Source organism: Carassius carassius, chromosome 47 (assembly GCF_963082965.1).
Source record: "Carassius carassius chromosome 47, fCarCar2.1, whole genome shotgun sequence".
Taxonomy (NCBI): Eukaryota; Metazoa; Chordata; class Actinopteri; order Cypriniformes; family Cyprinidae; genus Carassius; species Carassius carassius.
In genome coordinates this window covers 4,731,664-4,747,429 of record NC_081801.1, presented here as the reverse complement: position 1 = coordinate 4,747,429, position 15,766 = coordinate 4,731,664, and the positions used below count along the sequence as shown (strand labels likewise).

At 39.3% G+C, this 15,766-nt stretch overlaps 1 protein-coding gene across 1 annotated transcript in view; it reads left to right on the top strand.

Annotated features, from left to right (window-relative positions):
• Window positions 1–15,766, top strand: part of LOC132130045 (rho GTPase-activating protein 24-like) — an 89,630-nt gene that overhangs the window by 17,046 nt on the left and 56,818 nt on the right. The window lies entirely within an intron of this gene.

Sequence of the window (15,766 nt, the reverse complement as noted above, 5' to 3'; positions counted from 1 at the left end):
GCTGGATGTGCCACCTGCTGTAATTAGTTTACAGATCACACTCTTCTCTCTCTCTCCCGGCTCTGGTTGTGTTTGGAGAGGGTTCAGATAAAACACAGATGTCCCTCTCGTGCAGTGGATGATGAATCACTGAGGACAGATGAGTGTTTGAGGAGCAACAGAACTGCAACTTAACTCCTGTTCAGTTCTGGGGAACACTCTGATAACATACACACCTGAGCTTCAAGCTAAATAAATGACTGCAACAAATAACAGACACACATAAACAGCTGGAACTGGGGTACCACACACTCACACTATATCAACATCTTATATTGGGGCTACAAACAACACTCACAAACTGATTTGGGTCAGTTTGCCATGTATATATATATTCTATAATAGAATTGTATCATATTTACTGTAGATAAATTGCTAGACACTAAATGCACTTGATTTTTACTATGACATGCACATTACCTTTTTTTATGGAATGAGCTGTGTTTGTTGTCATCTGTGTTTGGTGACGCACGTGAGCACAGTGTATCTTTTTTCCGAGGCTTTTGACCTTGTAGAAGGCAAAAAATTAGTTTTAGGTCTTTGTAACTTTACTTTGAGAATCATTGCAGAGCCTTGGACCTTTATCTTCGGTGACACTGTGGCATTTGCATGAATAGGGCCTTTTTGCAGAGTAGATTAATATGACACAGATCACTGCCTACTGACCCTGTCATCACGGTCTTCTTATTAGTCATGCCGGTAAATGCCACATTGTATCTGTCACCAAAATCATCACAAATGAGTTCCTACGTGCTAGATGAGCAACTGCAGTTGAGATAAATGGGAATGCTAACGGATAGCTCCAGGTATTATGCTTCTTTGGCCTACGTGCCGAAATCCTGTCCAGTGTTTCCCCAGCAAACAGCCGTGAGAGTGTGCGCACTGTGCCAGAAAACAGCAGAAACAGAGATTTATAGCACGTTTTTAGCTCTTTGGAAACGCACCACGGCTCCAACTGTCCTGCCAGCTGACTGTGAAAAACCGGAGCCATTGTTCAGCATGTCAGTCTTAGATGAAGGCTTTTAGGAGTGATTCCATGCTTATATGCACATTTCCATACATTAGCCTTTTATCATCTTCATTCCATTTATTCTGTAGTCCAACTCAGCAATATTCTGGAGTAGGCTGTTTTAAGCATAGTTTTCTTTTTTTTCTTTTTTTTCTTTTTTTGCTGCATTTGAAATTTGCCATGAAATTGCTTGTCCCTTGAAAAAGGCTTTTTGGAGGTAATGTTATACAGCTCAGTTCATAAAAGAGGGTTGTTAAATGTGCATTTAATCTCCTCTCATCCTTCAAAAATACAGATGGGAGTGTTTTGTGTAGACATAACATGAACTGAATTTCAAATGAGTTCTCTTGTCGTCTGTTAATTTGGTTGCTTTAGTGCGTACCATTGGCTCAGCGGTGGATAAATATACTTTTTTTTTTGCACTGATATAAAAATTATGGACAATAACAAGAATCCATACTATTTTGTATGTTAAAAATAAAATCTATTTAAGTAGTTATGCTAAATGGATTTGGGCATTACAAAATTATATCGCACAGTATGAATTATGGTTACTTATTAATTTTGTCTCCAAGAAACATGGTGGTTCAGAATGAATCAGTGGTTTTGAATGAATCATTTGATTCAATTATTTAAATACTGACACTCGTTTTCGTGTTTTGAATGAATTGGATAAATGATTGATTGACTCACTGATGAAAATACTCACTGGTTTTGTTCATACATGAATTAGTGTTTCTGAAAGAAATCCAATTGAGAGAATGATTCGGCGACTCATAAATATGCGTTTTTGAACAAGAATGAACGGTTGACCCACTCTCTCACAAAGACTTACCTCCACCAGCTGCTGTAACGATGTAACTGGAAGAAAAAAAAAAGAGTTATTTTGTACCATTGTAATACCATGGCTTTTGGGATATTGAAGAATTGATTCACTGAATCACATACATGTTCAGCTCTCATTCTGTAACGTTATATCTCTGTCAGGTCAAAATGTTCATTTAGAAGATTCCGGAGTCTAGTAATTGGACTCTTTCCAATTTCACAGGTCTGTTTTTGGATTTCAGACCAACAAGAGAAAACAGAGTACCTCATGAAGCCAAAATTGGATTTTAATTAAAACCTTTCTTGAAAGTTTTAATATGTAGGGTTCAAATTTGCTCCATCTGTTGCTGTAGTCCAACAGCTCGCAATGATTTTCTATCACGCTGACAAATCTACCTTCATAATAATGTTAATAATTACTTTTCTGGCCCAGCGAACACCAGAATGAAATTTCAGACCTGGCTTGGCAGTGCACAATGATCATACCACAGCAGCGCAACAAATTTCAAGCAGATTTTTCTGGAAAAGCAAATTAAAACAAACACTAAACTGACAGCATTGTTTCATAAACTCCAGGCCAGACAGAAAATGGCTCCTGCCTCATAATATTTAATCATATCTGCATCTGGACCACTGTTTACTCACTCATCCTTTATTTATCAATCTCTAATTTATTTATAACTCACTGACGTCCAGTGAATCTGGGTAATAATGGAGAACTGAGAAAAGTCAAGCTAAGAGTTTGCGCAACCAGGGAAAACTTGCAAGTTGAATTAGGTTGAAGAGCATTTCTACTTCTCTTTCTGCAGGAATAGCTGTAGAACAGTTGAAGCTGAAGTGCAAGTAATCCCTGTGAGTTTATATCTAGTGGTTTGTGTGTTTATCATGAAGGTTGAGTGGGAGTCAGTGAGAGTTCAAGGGACAGAACCCTGCAGATGTTGAAGTGAATCTGTGTGGTTTCTAGAACACCTGCAGAATCATCAACTTAGACTGAGACAAATCCCATGTGTTGATTGCTTTCTTTTGTTTCTTCTTTTCTGTCTTTCAGATGTCCTTTTGTTTATTCTTCTCTTTTTTTTTGTTTGCTTGTTTGTACAGTGACAGGTTGACTTATTTGATTATTCCACTGTTTGTTCAGTAGTTTATTTCTTTCTTTCTTTCAATTGCTCATGTTTGTACACTTGTGTGTTCAGTCTTCCATTCCTTCGTTCATTTTTCTTTCTATTCTTTTTTCCTTTCTCTCACTTTTCTCTCTCTTATTTGTTTGCTTTGTTCTTTTCTGTCATACCTACCTTTGTTCTCCTTTTGTTCATTCAGTTGTTACTTTTTTTAAAGGGGTCATATGATGTTGCTAAAAAGAACATTTATGTTGTGTATTTGGTGTAATGCACTGTGTTTATGCGGTTTAAAGTTCAAAAAATACATTATTGTGTGTCCCGGCGCGATGAGACAAAACCAATTAAACCCATCACAAACTAAACAAGACATTTGTTGCATCCAGTGGGGACATAAGTACTGTTAAACTTTCTTTTTACGCGTTGAGTTGCGTATCATGGCGCGTAAACATAAAACTCATGTCTGTCATTTGTGATCGGTCAAACAACAAGCACTACTCTAGGTACACTGCTTAAAACTCATGTTTGAATCATCAGGGGCAGATTATTTAAATATGTAAACGTACTTACAGACTGTGAGTCAGAAGCACCAGACTGTCCTGCCAAGTTGGAACTGCCCCACTTTATAGAAACAGACACCGGCATTGTAGGCTACTCTCACAGGTAACAGTCCTCGCCCTCCATAAAATGCACTGCATACATCTGAATATTTGGGTTGAACTGAACTGGAACAGTGTTGTATACAACTTAACTACTGATTTCTAGTTGTGTCCTCTTTTGGAAGACCAAACAAAGTAGTTTCGCTTTCACAACGAAACACACAGCGACTCCACATCTGTCTGACCTACATAAATGAGAGTGTAATGAAGTGATTGTTGAATCTCCTGTGGCGAACTGTTTTTCTTACCCTGAGAATGACTTAATTACAGCACAACACAGCTTCCTCACTTGCACTGGGAGGACCAGGTGACTTCCAGCAAACCCTGTGCAGTTCAAAACAGGGAGGATGTGAGATTTAAGAGAGTTGTAATTTCATTCTGAAGATGAATGTCAAAGTCAGGGTCAAAAAGCTACTGTATCCACTCTGCTGTAGAGCCATAGTAGCTCCAAAGGAAACAGAGGAATTCAATACAGCTGCAGATTTATTTTATTATTTACCTCTCCCAACAAAGAAAAAGTACTAAAACATGCAAATTAAGTTAGCGCTTTATAAAATATAAGGCTATTTGATTCAGATTTCAGTTCAACTATTTATTGAGATATTGTTTGTTAATATTATTATGATTACTGAATTTTTGCATGAAACATTTCTAAAACATTAGTCTTTGACATTCCTCTGTTTTTCCACAAAGGGTCTGATCTCTTCGGGTCTCTGCTGACATGAAGCCATATAGAATTACAGCAGCAGTTAATCAGTGTTTTAATTGGACGGCTCTCTCATCAGGGGGTCCGAGGTTGAGTGAGAGGAATCGGGGGGCTTTTGTCTGAAGGTCGTGGCTGCTCTGCTGTGCTGTTTATTTACATTCTCGCCACTGTCTGTATGTCTTTGTAGTGGAGAACAGTTTACCGCCAACTGTTCAGACATTATTCTTTGACTTGATTGCTGGTAATTTGCATGCCAATTTATTTCACATTTAGCTTCGACTCCCTGCCAGGACAGTCCTAATGTAGGGAGAATCACAAACAAGCCGAGTTAGACTAATGCATGGGTATGGCAGATGCAGATTTCACGCGCCAACATTAGTTCAAGTCCAGGTATGACATTTTACTAGCTATTAAACTTTTAGTTAAATACGATAACTTTTACTATTTAATAAGTACTTGCAGTTGCTGTGTATGCTTAGTAGCTATCCCTATAGGGAAAAAAAAACATTGCATAAACCAGCATAAGCTGGTTTACTGGTCTTGTTTTGGGGCAATTTTCAGACAGGCATGTTCTTTTGCATTTCCTTTGGAAAATTAAAATATATTTATTTTAACTGTCTATTTTTAACTGTCTTTTACATATTGACACATTAGCATCAAATACATTTTAAACATATGTCTTGGTGCATTATGGGCTTATTATATGCCATGTGTTGGGGTTTTTCCCTGCTTACAACTTGATCATTCTTAATCTGTCATGCCTCTCAGGTGTAACTTAAGTCTTTGGCGTGGGCAAGTGAGAGAAATAGTGTTATAGATGTATGTCTCCTGTGTTATCATTATCAAATGTCACTCAGACTCCTCCTTGCATATCTTGCATGCTTTAAGAAATGTGATACTCATAGGCACGTCGCCACAGGCTCTACATATATAATCATAGACAAGGTGAAAGGTCACCATGCATACCTAGGGAGTGGGACATAGCTGACATTTCTGTCGTTTTTGTGATAATAGAGAATGTTTGTAAAGATAGAGAAAAATAGGAAGTATATAATTTATATACAGTAAAAATTTAAATTCATATGAAAATTATTTCAAATATCTATCAACATAACAAATATACTGTATGCTTACATACTGTATGTATTTTATATGCAAGTTAAATATTTGCCAATATTTACCAACATAAATATATATATAAACACAAACACACGCACATCAGTATTTGAAAAGATAAAGGTTTTAATTTGAAAATTTGACAAAGAAAAAAACAAAAACTTAACCAACTTCAATGACTCTTAAAAAAAAATCCCCAATTTTGCTCATTTCTTAAAAAATACCAATTTTATGTGTGTTCAAATACTTGTCATTCTTTTTAGCATATAAAAATATTTGAAAAAAGCTGGGAATGCTTTTCAGTAATGTAAGGTTTTTGCTACAGATTTTAACATTCAGTTTGAAAACATCCTTGAACCTTTGCATTGGAACGTTTCTAAAAAATATTTAAAGAAAGGAGAGAAAGTAATATTTTTATGGCTAAAAACATACCTGTACAATATTTTCATTATTTTTCTGAGGATGTGTGCCATATTTCGTTTTGACTTTCCTTTTCACGGGGCAGGAAGAGCATGTATTGACGGCTCTGGGTCACTACCTTTGACCTCCAGTTGTATGATTGTACCAACAGAAGATGACATGCAGCTCAACTAACCTTCAGTGGTTGCTGTTAATGCAGCGGAGTACTTGATTTTAAGTTTAATACTGCCTGAGTAAATATATTCTATGTATATGTAAAATGTATATTTTATTTTAACATTCCTTTTTTTTTTTTACCATATTTTTGACCGGCTTCTTGATAATAAAATCTTCAGACACCCTTTAAATGCCCTCTGATCTGGCACAGCCATAACAGTGGGTTAATTTTCCATCTGTTCTGCCACTTTAAAACTGTAAAAACCAAGTGTGAAATTCATATTTCACAGATGGCATCTGGAGAAACAATCAGAGCCACATCTAGAGGATTCTATAGCCAAGCATCTCATCTGCTGTCACATATTTTCATCAGCGAGTTTGTAATATACAGACTGGTTCCAAAAATGATCTTTTGCCACCACTTTATGCCAATGGTTGGATGAATTGAGAACTTTCACAGAACATAAATTATTTTTTCTACTCCCACAAAAAAATATTTAAGGGGTTCAGAACTAAAGGCTTTCCACAGATTTTGCCATTTTGAATTTTGCCCCAAACTTTCTTACTAAAAAGTTGATATTTTTCGAACACAAATCTATTGTATGTCTTCAAGATTTAGAATATGGCACATTAATATAGCACTACTTTTAAGATACATTCATTGTGCTGTCAATTCTCAGTTTTTCAATTCTCAAATCTCACATTTTCATAGCTTATAGTTTGCAAGAAAAGTGTGAATGATTTTTAGAAATTCGCCTTTTGTGTTCCTCTGGAGGAAAAACAAAAAGATTAAATACTGAAAATATTGAAAGTGCATAAATAATGACAGAATTTTTGAACTACGGGACATGAAAACTCCAAATGGTGCAGATCCCATTCTGCTTTTCAGTGTGCAAGGCATTAAAAAAAGTGGTTTCAAGATTAGAAAGATGAATGAAAGGATGTGCCTCAAATGTTTATGTAACAACTTGTGCCTTAATATGAAATACAACCATGGAACAATTTCAATGTGCATGAGACAGACACTTTTGCAGCACACACATGCAAATTTATCTTCATGCTACACAGCACTCTAACAAAGCCCTTCACCTCCGTATAGAAATGTTATTAACAGATGACATCAGGAGAAACAATCAGAGCCACATCTAGAGGATTCTACTGTATATCCAGTATATTCACTGCTACAGTTAATTCAAATGTTCAAAACATTTGCTCTGGAAACAACTGAACAATCCATTTCAATGATTCAGTCGAGTAGTATGCAGAAATGATGATATTTCATTTTTGATATTTTCAAGAGCTTTGTTTCATGAGAAGAAGACGACCTTCTGTACAGTATGTTCCACAGCTGTCCCAGAGAATGTTTCTGGAGTGTGGAATGTTTTGTGACATTATCATCCGTTCCAAACAAATGGAAAGTAGAAGAACTGTAATGGCCAAAGCTATGAAGGACCCCAAAGAGAATCAGAATCAACATCAGACAAACACATTCCAGAAAGCTAAATCTGTTCTGCAAGAAGAGAAAGAGAAAGAGAACTGCGATATTGAAGAAGACAGAACAAAGATGTCTATTATCCTGACTGGGCAGACTGGCCCGGGTCCAGGTGTGTGCGGCCCGCTAATAAAGAACGCGTGAAGGAGCTCATTCGGGGCGTGAAACAAGCTGACCTTTACTCCGGTCTCCTCTGAATAGAGCTACATGCTGCTGGACTCCTGACAAAAATTACTTGAGAACCATTGGTTCCTAAAATGAAGCATGTAGGAGCCAAATGACTTTAAATGACAAATTACAGTTCACTCTAGTGTTGATTATGGTTCCAACATCTATCCCAAATGATATTTCCATTCAAATCTATTCAGCATTAACTACAATTAGGCCTCACTATGCCATACAACAACAAATTATATTTTGTTAAATATTTGGGTACTTTTTAAGAAGCTACTTATTACAGAAAACTCTTTTGTGAATAAATACATTTTACGTAAATAAATTGTAATTTATTATTTATTCATAAATTATTAATAAACAAGATACAGTATATGTGGACTATTCGAAACAGGACATCTTGGTCATATCCTGGAAATGTTACATTTATTTATCCAAAGAAAGCTCCTATTTACGTTTGCCAAACTTACATTTAAAGATCAAATATGTCTGAAAACACAAATATTACATTTTTCTCTTCTTGAGCTTGAATTCCTTCCATTATTTTTATTATTGTTTTTTTACAGCAAATTATATATATATATAAATATATATATATATATATATATATATATATATATATATATATATATATATATATGCTATCTTGTTCTAAAGGGTCAGGTTTTGTAGGACGTTTTGTAAGTCAGATTGTCTTTATGTGGGATGAGCTTTGTGGAGCGGTTTTGTAGATTTGACGTGTGAAGTGACAGTTTAGATTTTTTTTACTTTTACCAGTGAGACATACAGTGTAGCAAAGGTTTCTGGGAAGTGTGCGTCATACGATCCTTCTGTTTTGTAAATATAGCAGATGACATGTGATGTTGTCTGGTGGTTAAAGACCTGTGCTGCTCCTGAAAGGTTGCAGATTGAAACCAAACAAGAGGAAAGAAAATTCAGTCATTACTAACTCAAGCATAAAAGAGGCTTCTGAGAACCTGAGAGTAATACCGCATGCATAAAATTAAGCTCCGCTATCCAACACAAAAGGCTGAAGCTGTTATTGGAGCTGACAGAGGAAGGTATAAATGAGATCCCCTCCAGCATGTTCTGAAAGGGTTGTTTGTTTGCTGCGAGGCTGTTTGAGTAGTTGTTCTGCCGGAGAGCGTCCTATTCATATGGATGCATCATTATCTGCCTCTCCAGACGGAGCGAGTGCAACATGACGTAGATATGATGGGTTTATATATGGGCCTCATGCTGAAACATGTGCAGAGGATGTGGAATCAGAGTCATGCATGTGGTGTCCCCTCTAGGCAAACATTCTTTTTTCTGTCGGTCATTTGGAGGGTGTATGTACAGTACACACACAAAAGGGCGTTAAATCAACACCGAAATAGATTTGAATTACAAGTTGGTTTTAACACTAATTGGATGGAACGTATTTCGTTTTAAAAATGTAAAAATGCACAGATAACCAAACTTAAATCCAACACACTTTCATGGCAGTTCTTAACCCTTTTACATTTTGGATATTTGATAGTGAGCTTGTAGTGTATGATAAAATGTGTATGTTCCCATACAAACTGTTTATGCTCCATTGAGGGTTATGTTCAGAGGTTGAACTCCAAACTTAAAAAATAAGTCTTAAAATGCATTTACGAAGGAAATTTATGGGGAAGAGGTATTTATTATCTTTTTTCTATCTATCTATCCATCCATCCATCCATCCATCCAAGTTCAGTGTTATTTTAAAAATGCATGGTAAACTTTAAAAAAAAATGTATTATTATTTGCGTACTATAATTATTTATTTATTTGTATGTTTATTTATTTATATTATGCAGTTTTTGGAAATAACTTAATGCTGATTGGTCATTCTCAGCATTCTGCTCTCAAGTATTTTTGCATAATAATTGTAATTGACTGTTGTCCCTGGCAATTGTTTTGACACATGACAAATTTGTGCTTGTTTTATGTGTTGAAATTATAATGCACATCGAAGGACTACACAAGACCATGGAAGGTTAATAAGCCAGTGCTGTAGAAAAAAAGTTTAGCAGTGAAAAGTCTGAGAGAAGGGAAACTTGCATCTCTCATGTCTAATAAGCTTTTGCAGATCTTTTGAACAGTGGGAGTCAGTGAATAATGAAGAGTTTTCCTGAACTCCCTCTTAAAGTTTCTCACAACTCTCTTGCATGCTATAAAACTACATCTGTCATCTGCATTATCATTAAGTCTGTCCTGGAATATTTTTAGACTTTTTTATCTTCTTGTTTGAGAGCTGTTATCTTCAAAAAATGACGCTGATGCCCCCAAGTGGTTGCTCTTAGTCACTTACAATAATCATATAACAGATGATATATTGCTAAAGATATTATGCTGGCTTTTAAATATTAATCAAGCCGGAATTGTGCTAGTCATACATTAATTTTCATTCAATTCCATCTAGTTCTTTTGTCAGATCGATAATTATGCATATCAATGATGAGAATGAAATGAACTGTGGGAAAATTAGTTCTAATGGCCTGAAGGAATCAATGCGACTTGCATCACATATATTTTTTAAAGAATCTGAATTGTGGTTTTATTTTGCTGTTTTTCATCCACTGTCATTGCTTTATTCATCTTTACAGGATGCGTCATGTCATTACAAACTTTACAGCAGGCTTTTGTCATGAGTCTCAGGATTAATTACAGAGTAATTGACAGAGACTGTTGTTGGACAGATTTTATAGTTTATTATTTCTCCAAATATGATTAGATATTTGACAGGATTCCCAGGGTGCCTGATAAATGTACAGCAATTTTATAGTACCACAGTGCCATTATTTTCTTCAGCTGTATTTATGTTATCTGGTGTGTGGTGAACACTGTCGGACAACTCTTCTTAATTCTTGATTGAAGGATGATAACAAAACGGCTATTTGATGATGATTATTTTGGCTGGATTAGATAACATTTTTGGGTGAACTATTCCTTTAATGGTTAGAGCAGCTGTGTTTTATCACTGCAATAAAACACAGAAGAGACTTCAAACATTCCTGACTGACTCTCTATCAACATCCCTGCCACTATTTGTGTTTTGGGGTGTGTATGTTTATACAGTGTACAATATATGATTTGTCAGACTGAATTTAGACTCTCCTGTGACATGTAGCTCTACATTTTAACAGGCACTGAATCACGCTGTGTGCTAATTAAGCTAGCAAGATAGGAAACCATGGCAACTGCATAAGTCAGTCCAAAACCCAGTCAGTGTAGTGCCACCGCCTTCATCCTCATTTGCACCTCAGTCATTTTATGTTAAAAATAGCTTATTTTAATTTATATATATAGATATATATTTTTATGTTGCAGCCTACAGTATATTAAGTTTTCAGTCACTGAGTTGCACCTCATTTTTTTATCCTCCATCCAAAAGAAGAAAAAAAAACAATCCATCACTATACAGTAATATCTGAGTTCTATCAACTTAAACGCTGATGCTGTAAGTTTGTCCACACACCCAGTTAAGTTACAACAATTTCTCAATCTGATTGTTACGATCAGAGACCCAGGAAAACACAGGAGACGAGAGATCCAAACGCAGTGTGGGTTTATTTGGGTAATCCAACTCAGAATCCAATATGCAGGGGTCAAAACCAAAAATCCATCCAAACAAATAAACAAATAAACAGGAATAGAAATAGGAAACTCGGAATGCGACGGAATGAAAGGACTCCATGCAGACAAACAGAAAAGGGCTGGTTAATAAAGGGAGGATAATGACTAACAAGTGAAGACACCTGAGTGCAATTAACAGGAGTGCAATTACTGTGATGAAAGGACAAGGCTTTGTGGGAATTGTAGTGCCTACGGTGAGGGGCCTATGGGGAAGTGAGACCACTAGTGGAGACTCAGGGAAACAGAGACCAGACAGCGTGACATTACCCCCTCCTCCACGGAGCAGCTACTAGATGCTTCACCCGAACCCAAGAAGAGACCAAGGAACACAGAGACCAGGAGGGAGGTGGACCGGCGGAGGATCAGGGGGAGGGACGGAGGGCCAGGGACGGAGGGCCAGGTCCATAGAGGGAAACAGAGAGAAAAACAAAGACAAGGAGCCCAGGAGAGAGGTGGACCGACGGAGGATCAGGGGGAGGGACGGAGGGCCAGGTCCATAGATGGAAACAGAGAGAAGAGGAGCAAAAAACTAACAAAAAAAAACCAACAACAACAAAACACAAGTCCAGGAAGGACATAACGTTCAGTGTCCCAGGGCCGAACCGACAGGGCAGGAATCCAGAGAGGAGCAAGGTGGAATTGGAGCCATGCGGTCGAGACCGAAGCCCCCCAGGACGGCGCAGAAGACCACCACATCCGTGCGTTCGAGACAGAAGCCCACCAGGGCGGCGCAGAAGACCACCACATCCGTGCGGTCGAGACAGAAGCCCACCCGGGCGGCGCAGAAGACCACCACATTCGTGCGGTCGAGACAGAAGCCCACACGGGCGGCGCAGAAGACCACCACATCCGTGCGGTCGAGACAGAAGCCCACCCGGGCGGCGCAGAAGACCACCACATCCGTGCGGTCGAGACAGAAGCCCACCAAGGCGGCGCAGAAGACCACCACATCCGAGGAGAGGCTCTGGTAGTTCCGCAGAGGCGTGGGGAGGCTCTGGTAGTTTCGCAGAGGTTAGACTGGATTCAGGAAGATCAATGATGACTTGACTCTGCCCATGAAGATCATTGGTGACCTGACTCTGCCCATGAAGATCATTGGTGACCTGACTCTGCCCATGAAGATCATTGGTGACCTGACTCTGGAGGGTCAACGGTGACTAGCCCTGACTCGACTCTGGAGGGTCAACGGTGACCTGACTCGACTCTGGAGGGTCAACGGTGACTAGCCCTGACTCGACTCTGGAGGATCAACGGTGACTAGCCCTGACTCGACTCTGGAGGATCAACGGTGACTAGCCCTGACTCGACTCTGGAGGGTCAACGGTGACTAGCCCTGACTCGACTCTGGAGGGTCAACGGTGACTAGCCCTGACTCGACTCTGGAGGGTCAACGGTGACTAGCCCTGACTCGACTCTGGAGGGTCAACGGGGACCTGACTCGACTCTGGAGGGTCAACGGTGACTAGCCCTGACTCGACTCTGGAGGGTCAACGGTGACCTGACTCGACTCTGGAGGGTCAACGGTGACTAGCCCTGACTCGACTATGGAGGGTCAACGGTGACTAGCCCTGACTCGACTCTGGAGGATCAACGGTGACTAGCCCTGACTCGACTCTGGAGGGTCAACGGTGACCTGACTCGACTATGGAGGGTCAACGGTGACTAGCCCTGACTCGACTCTGGAGGATCAACGGTGACTAGCCCTGACTCGACTCTGGAGGGTCAACGGTGACCTGACTCGACTCTGGAGGGTCAACGGTGACCTGACTCGACTCTGGAGGGTCAACGGTGACTAGCCCTGACTCGACTCTGGAGGGTCAACGGGGACCTGACTCGACTCTGGAGGGTCAACGAGGACCTGACTCGACTCTGGAGGGTCAACTGTGGCTGTCATCCTGTGCAGAGGCGCTAGACAAGCAGCCATCTTGTGCCATGACTCTGGACCAGTGGCCATCTTGGGCAGTGGCGCTGGGCCGGCGGTCATCTTGGGCTGTGCCAGCGGCCATCTTGGGCAGTGGCGCTGGGCCGGTGGCCATCTTGGGCAGTGGCGCTTGGCTCGCGGCCATCTTGGGCAGTGGCGCTGGGCTGGCGGCCATCTTGTGAAGTGGCGCTGGGCTGGTGGTCCTCCTGTCTGTAGACCCCGGTCTAGAATCGGCCATCCCATCGGGAGAGACAGGTGTGGCTGGGGTATTCCACAGAGACCGATGTTGTAAATAAAATACAAACTCCCAGAAATTATAAGCGTCCAACTGCTCCATTTCAATTCGAGGAACTGGGTCATCCAGCCCGGTGATGAAAGTGTCCTTTAGGGACGCATCATTATATCCCATCCCCTCAGCTAGGGACCAGAACATTTGTGCCATGGCACCCACCTCATTGCCCTCTTGGCGGAGGGTGGTTAATTTTAAATATTTTGCCCTCCGCTCCACCATACTGGCTGGGGATCGGGAATGAAGTCCCACACCGCTGGATTTCGACATGGATGGAGTCCTTCTGTTACGATCGGAGACCCAGGGATACCAGGGGTAATCCAACTCAGAATCCAACATGCAGGGGTCAAAACCAAAAATCCATCCAAACAAATAAACAGGAATAGAAATAGGAAACTCGGAAGGCGAGGAAACTGGGTGACGGAATGAAAGGACTCCATGCAGACAAACAGAAAAAGACTGGTTAATATAGGGAGGATAATGACTAACAAGCGAAGACACCTGAGTGCAATTAACAGGAGTGCAATTACTGTGATGAAGGGACAAGGCTTTGTGGGAATTGTAGTGGAGACTCAGGGAAACACACTAGTGGAGACTCAGGGAAACAGAGACCAGACAGCGTGACACTGATATGAAATAGTAAGAAATAGATAGGTAGAAATTAAATGACAAACCTAATGGTCTGTATAAAATCAAAAGTAATCATGGCTTAACTAGTAGTATGGCTTGACTAATGACTATGCTGCAGGACTTGCAAATTATTAGCTATTTTTGGAAAGCTTGTATGTTTTATTTTTATTTATTTTTATTTTGAGGTTTGTTCTGTGCTATTTCAATTCTATTCTGGTATGTTCTATTCAGTTCTTTTTTTTATTTGTATTCTATTTTCTGTTACACTTTGTTACACTGTTCTTTTATACTGTAGACTAATCATTCCATATACTTACAAATTTCTTTTTTTAAGCTTTCCTATATAGAAAGTATTCTAATTTTAAGTAAAGAGATTATGTGTGATTATTCAGCAGTGCAGCATTTACCTGTCTCCAATTAGATGAGATGGTTAATTATCATTCCGGTGACAGTGATGTCAGAAGCACTCCAGAGACAGTGACCTCACTGAAGATACGCTGTCCCATATCTGCTGAGTAATTAGATAAATTATATAACTGTGGGTTTTTCAAGAGAAAACTGATGACTCTCCAAATTAGCCCGTCAAACCCGACTCCCTTCACTTTATGAGGTCTGAAAACAGGACTCCGAATTACATCTCTGCTGAGAAATAATACTCTGGGACACAAAATAAAATAGTTTTTGCTATTAGTAAAGTGTTACAAGATGTTTGACCTTCACAGTAAACACAGCACAGCTATATGCCTAGTACTTGTGTGTGTAAATGATATACCTGGTTTTATCTTGGAGCTAAAAGCTCAGTGTTTAATTTAATCTCACAGAAGCACCATACAAAATGAATCACTGTGCACTTTGTGCTTCGATTTCTTTCACTCTGCTCCTGAATGCCTCAGGGTCTAAGCAATTTGCTCAATCAAACCTATTACGTTTAGCACAGAATACGTATCAGTTCGCTCTCATGCACCACCGCTGCTAGTGTTATAAGTTTTCCTGTAATGCATTTCAAGGTTCTTGCTTACCATTTACTATTTTAAAAGTATTCCGTATGACTTGTTTAATAGGTCTATGCATTGAAAAGATCCATTACAAATTAAAGATTCTTTTGCATTCTTTTTCAGTTTGAAAGCCTTTGGACAACATGAGGGTTAGTAAATAAAGACAAAACATTTTTTTTCAAAACATTACAAAGAGACAGGAAATAAAATATTAAATTACAAGTGAAATATTGCAGTAGAAAGACTAAAATAATTCAATAATCTCTGTAGAACCATAGATGCATTTGATAAAGCAGGTTTTATGTTTTCAGAATTCCATTCAGATCCTCATGCATTGAAGCTCAAACTTCCATCAATGGATTCACCCTAATTAAGAAACGGAGTAGAAGAAAAGCAGTTTTGGGCCCAGCTGTGAGGGCCGACTTCTGTGTGTTAGTTTATTTCTACTGCTGTTTTCGTTCTTGCGTTCAGTCTGTTTTCCCCGCTGTTCCTCCATCCTTTGAATTGTGTGATTGATGGCGGTCATTCATTGAATCATGTTGTCATGCGTCCCCTCATCTCTCACGCCGTAGCCT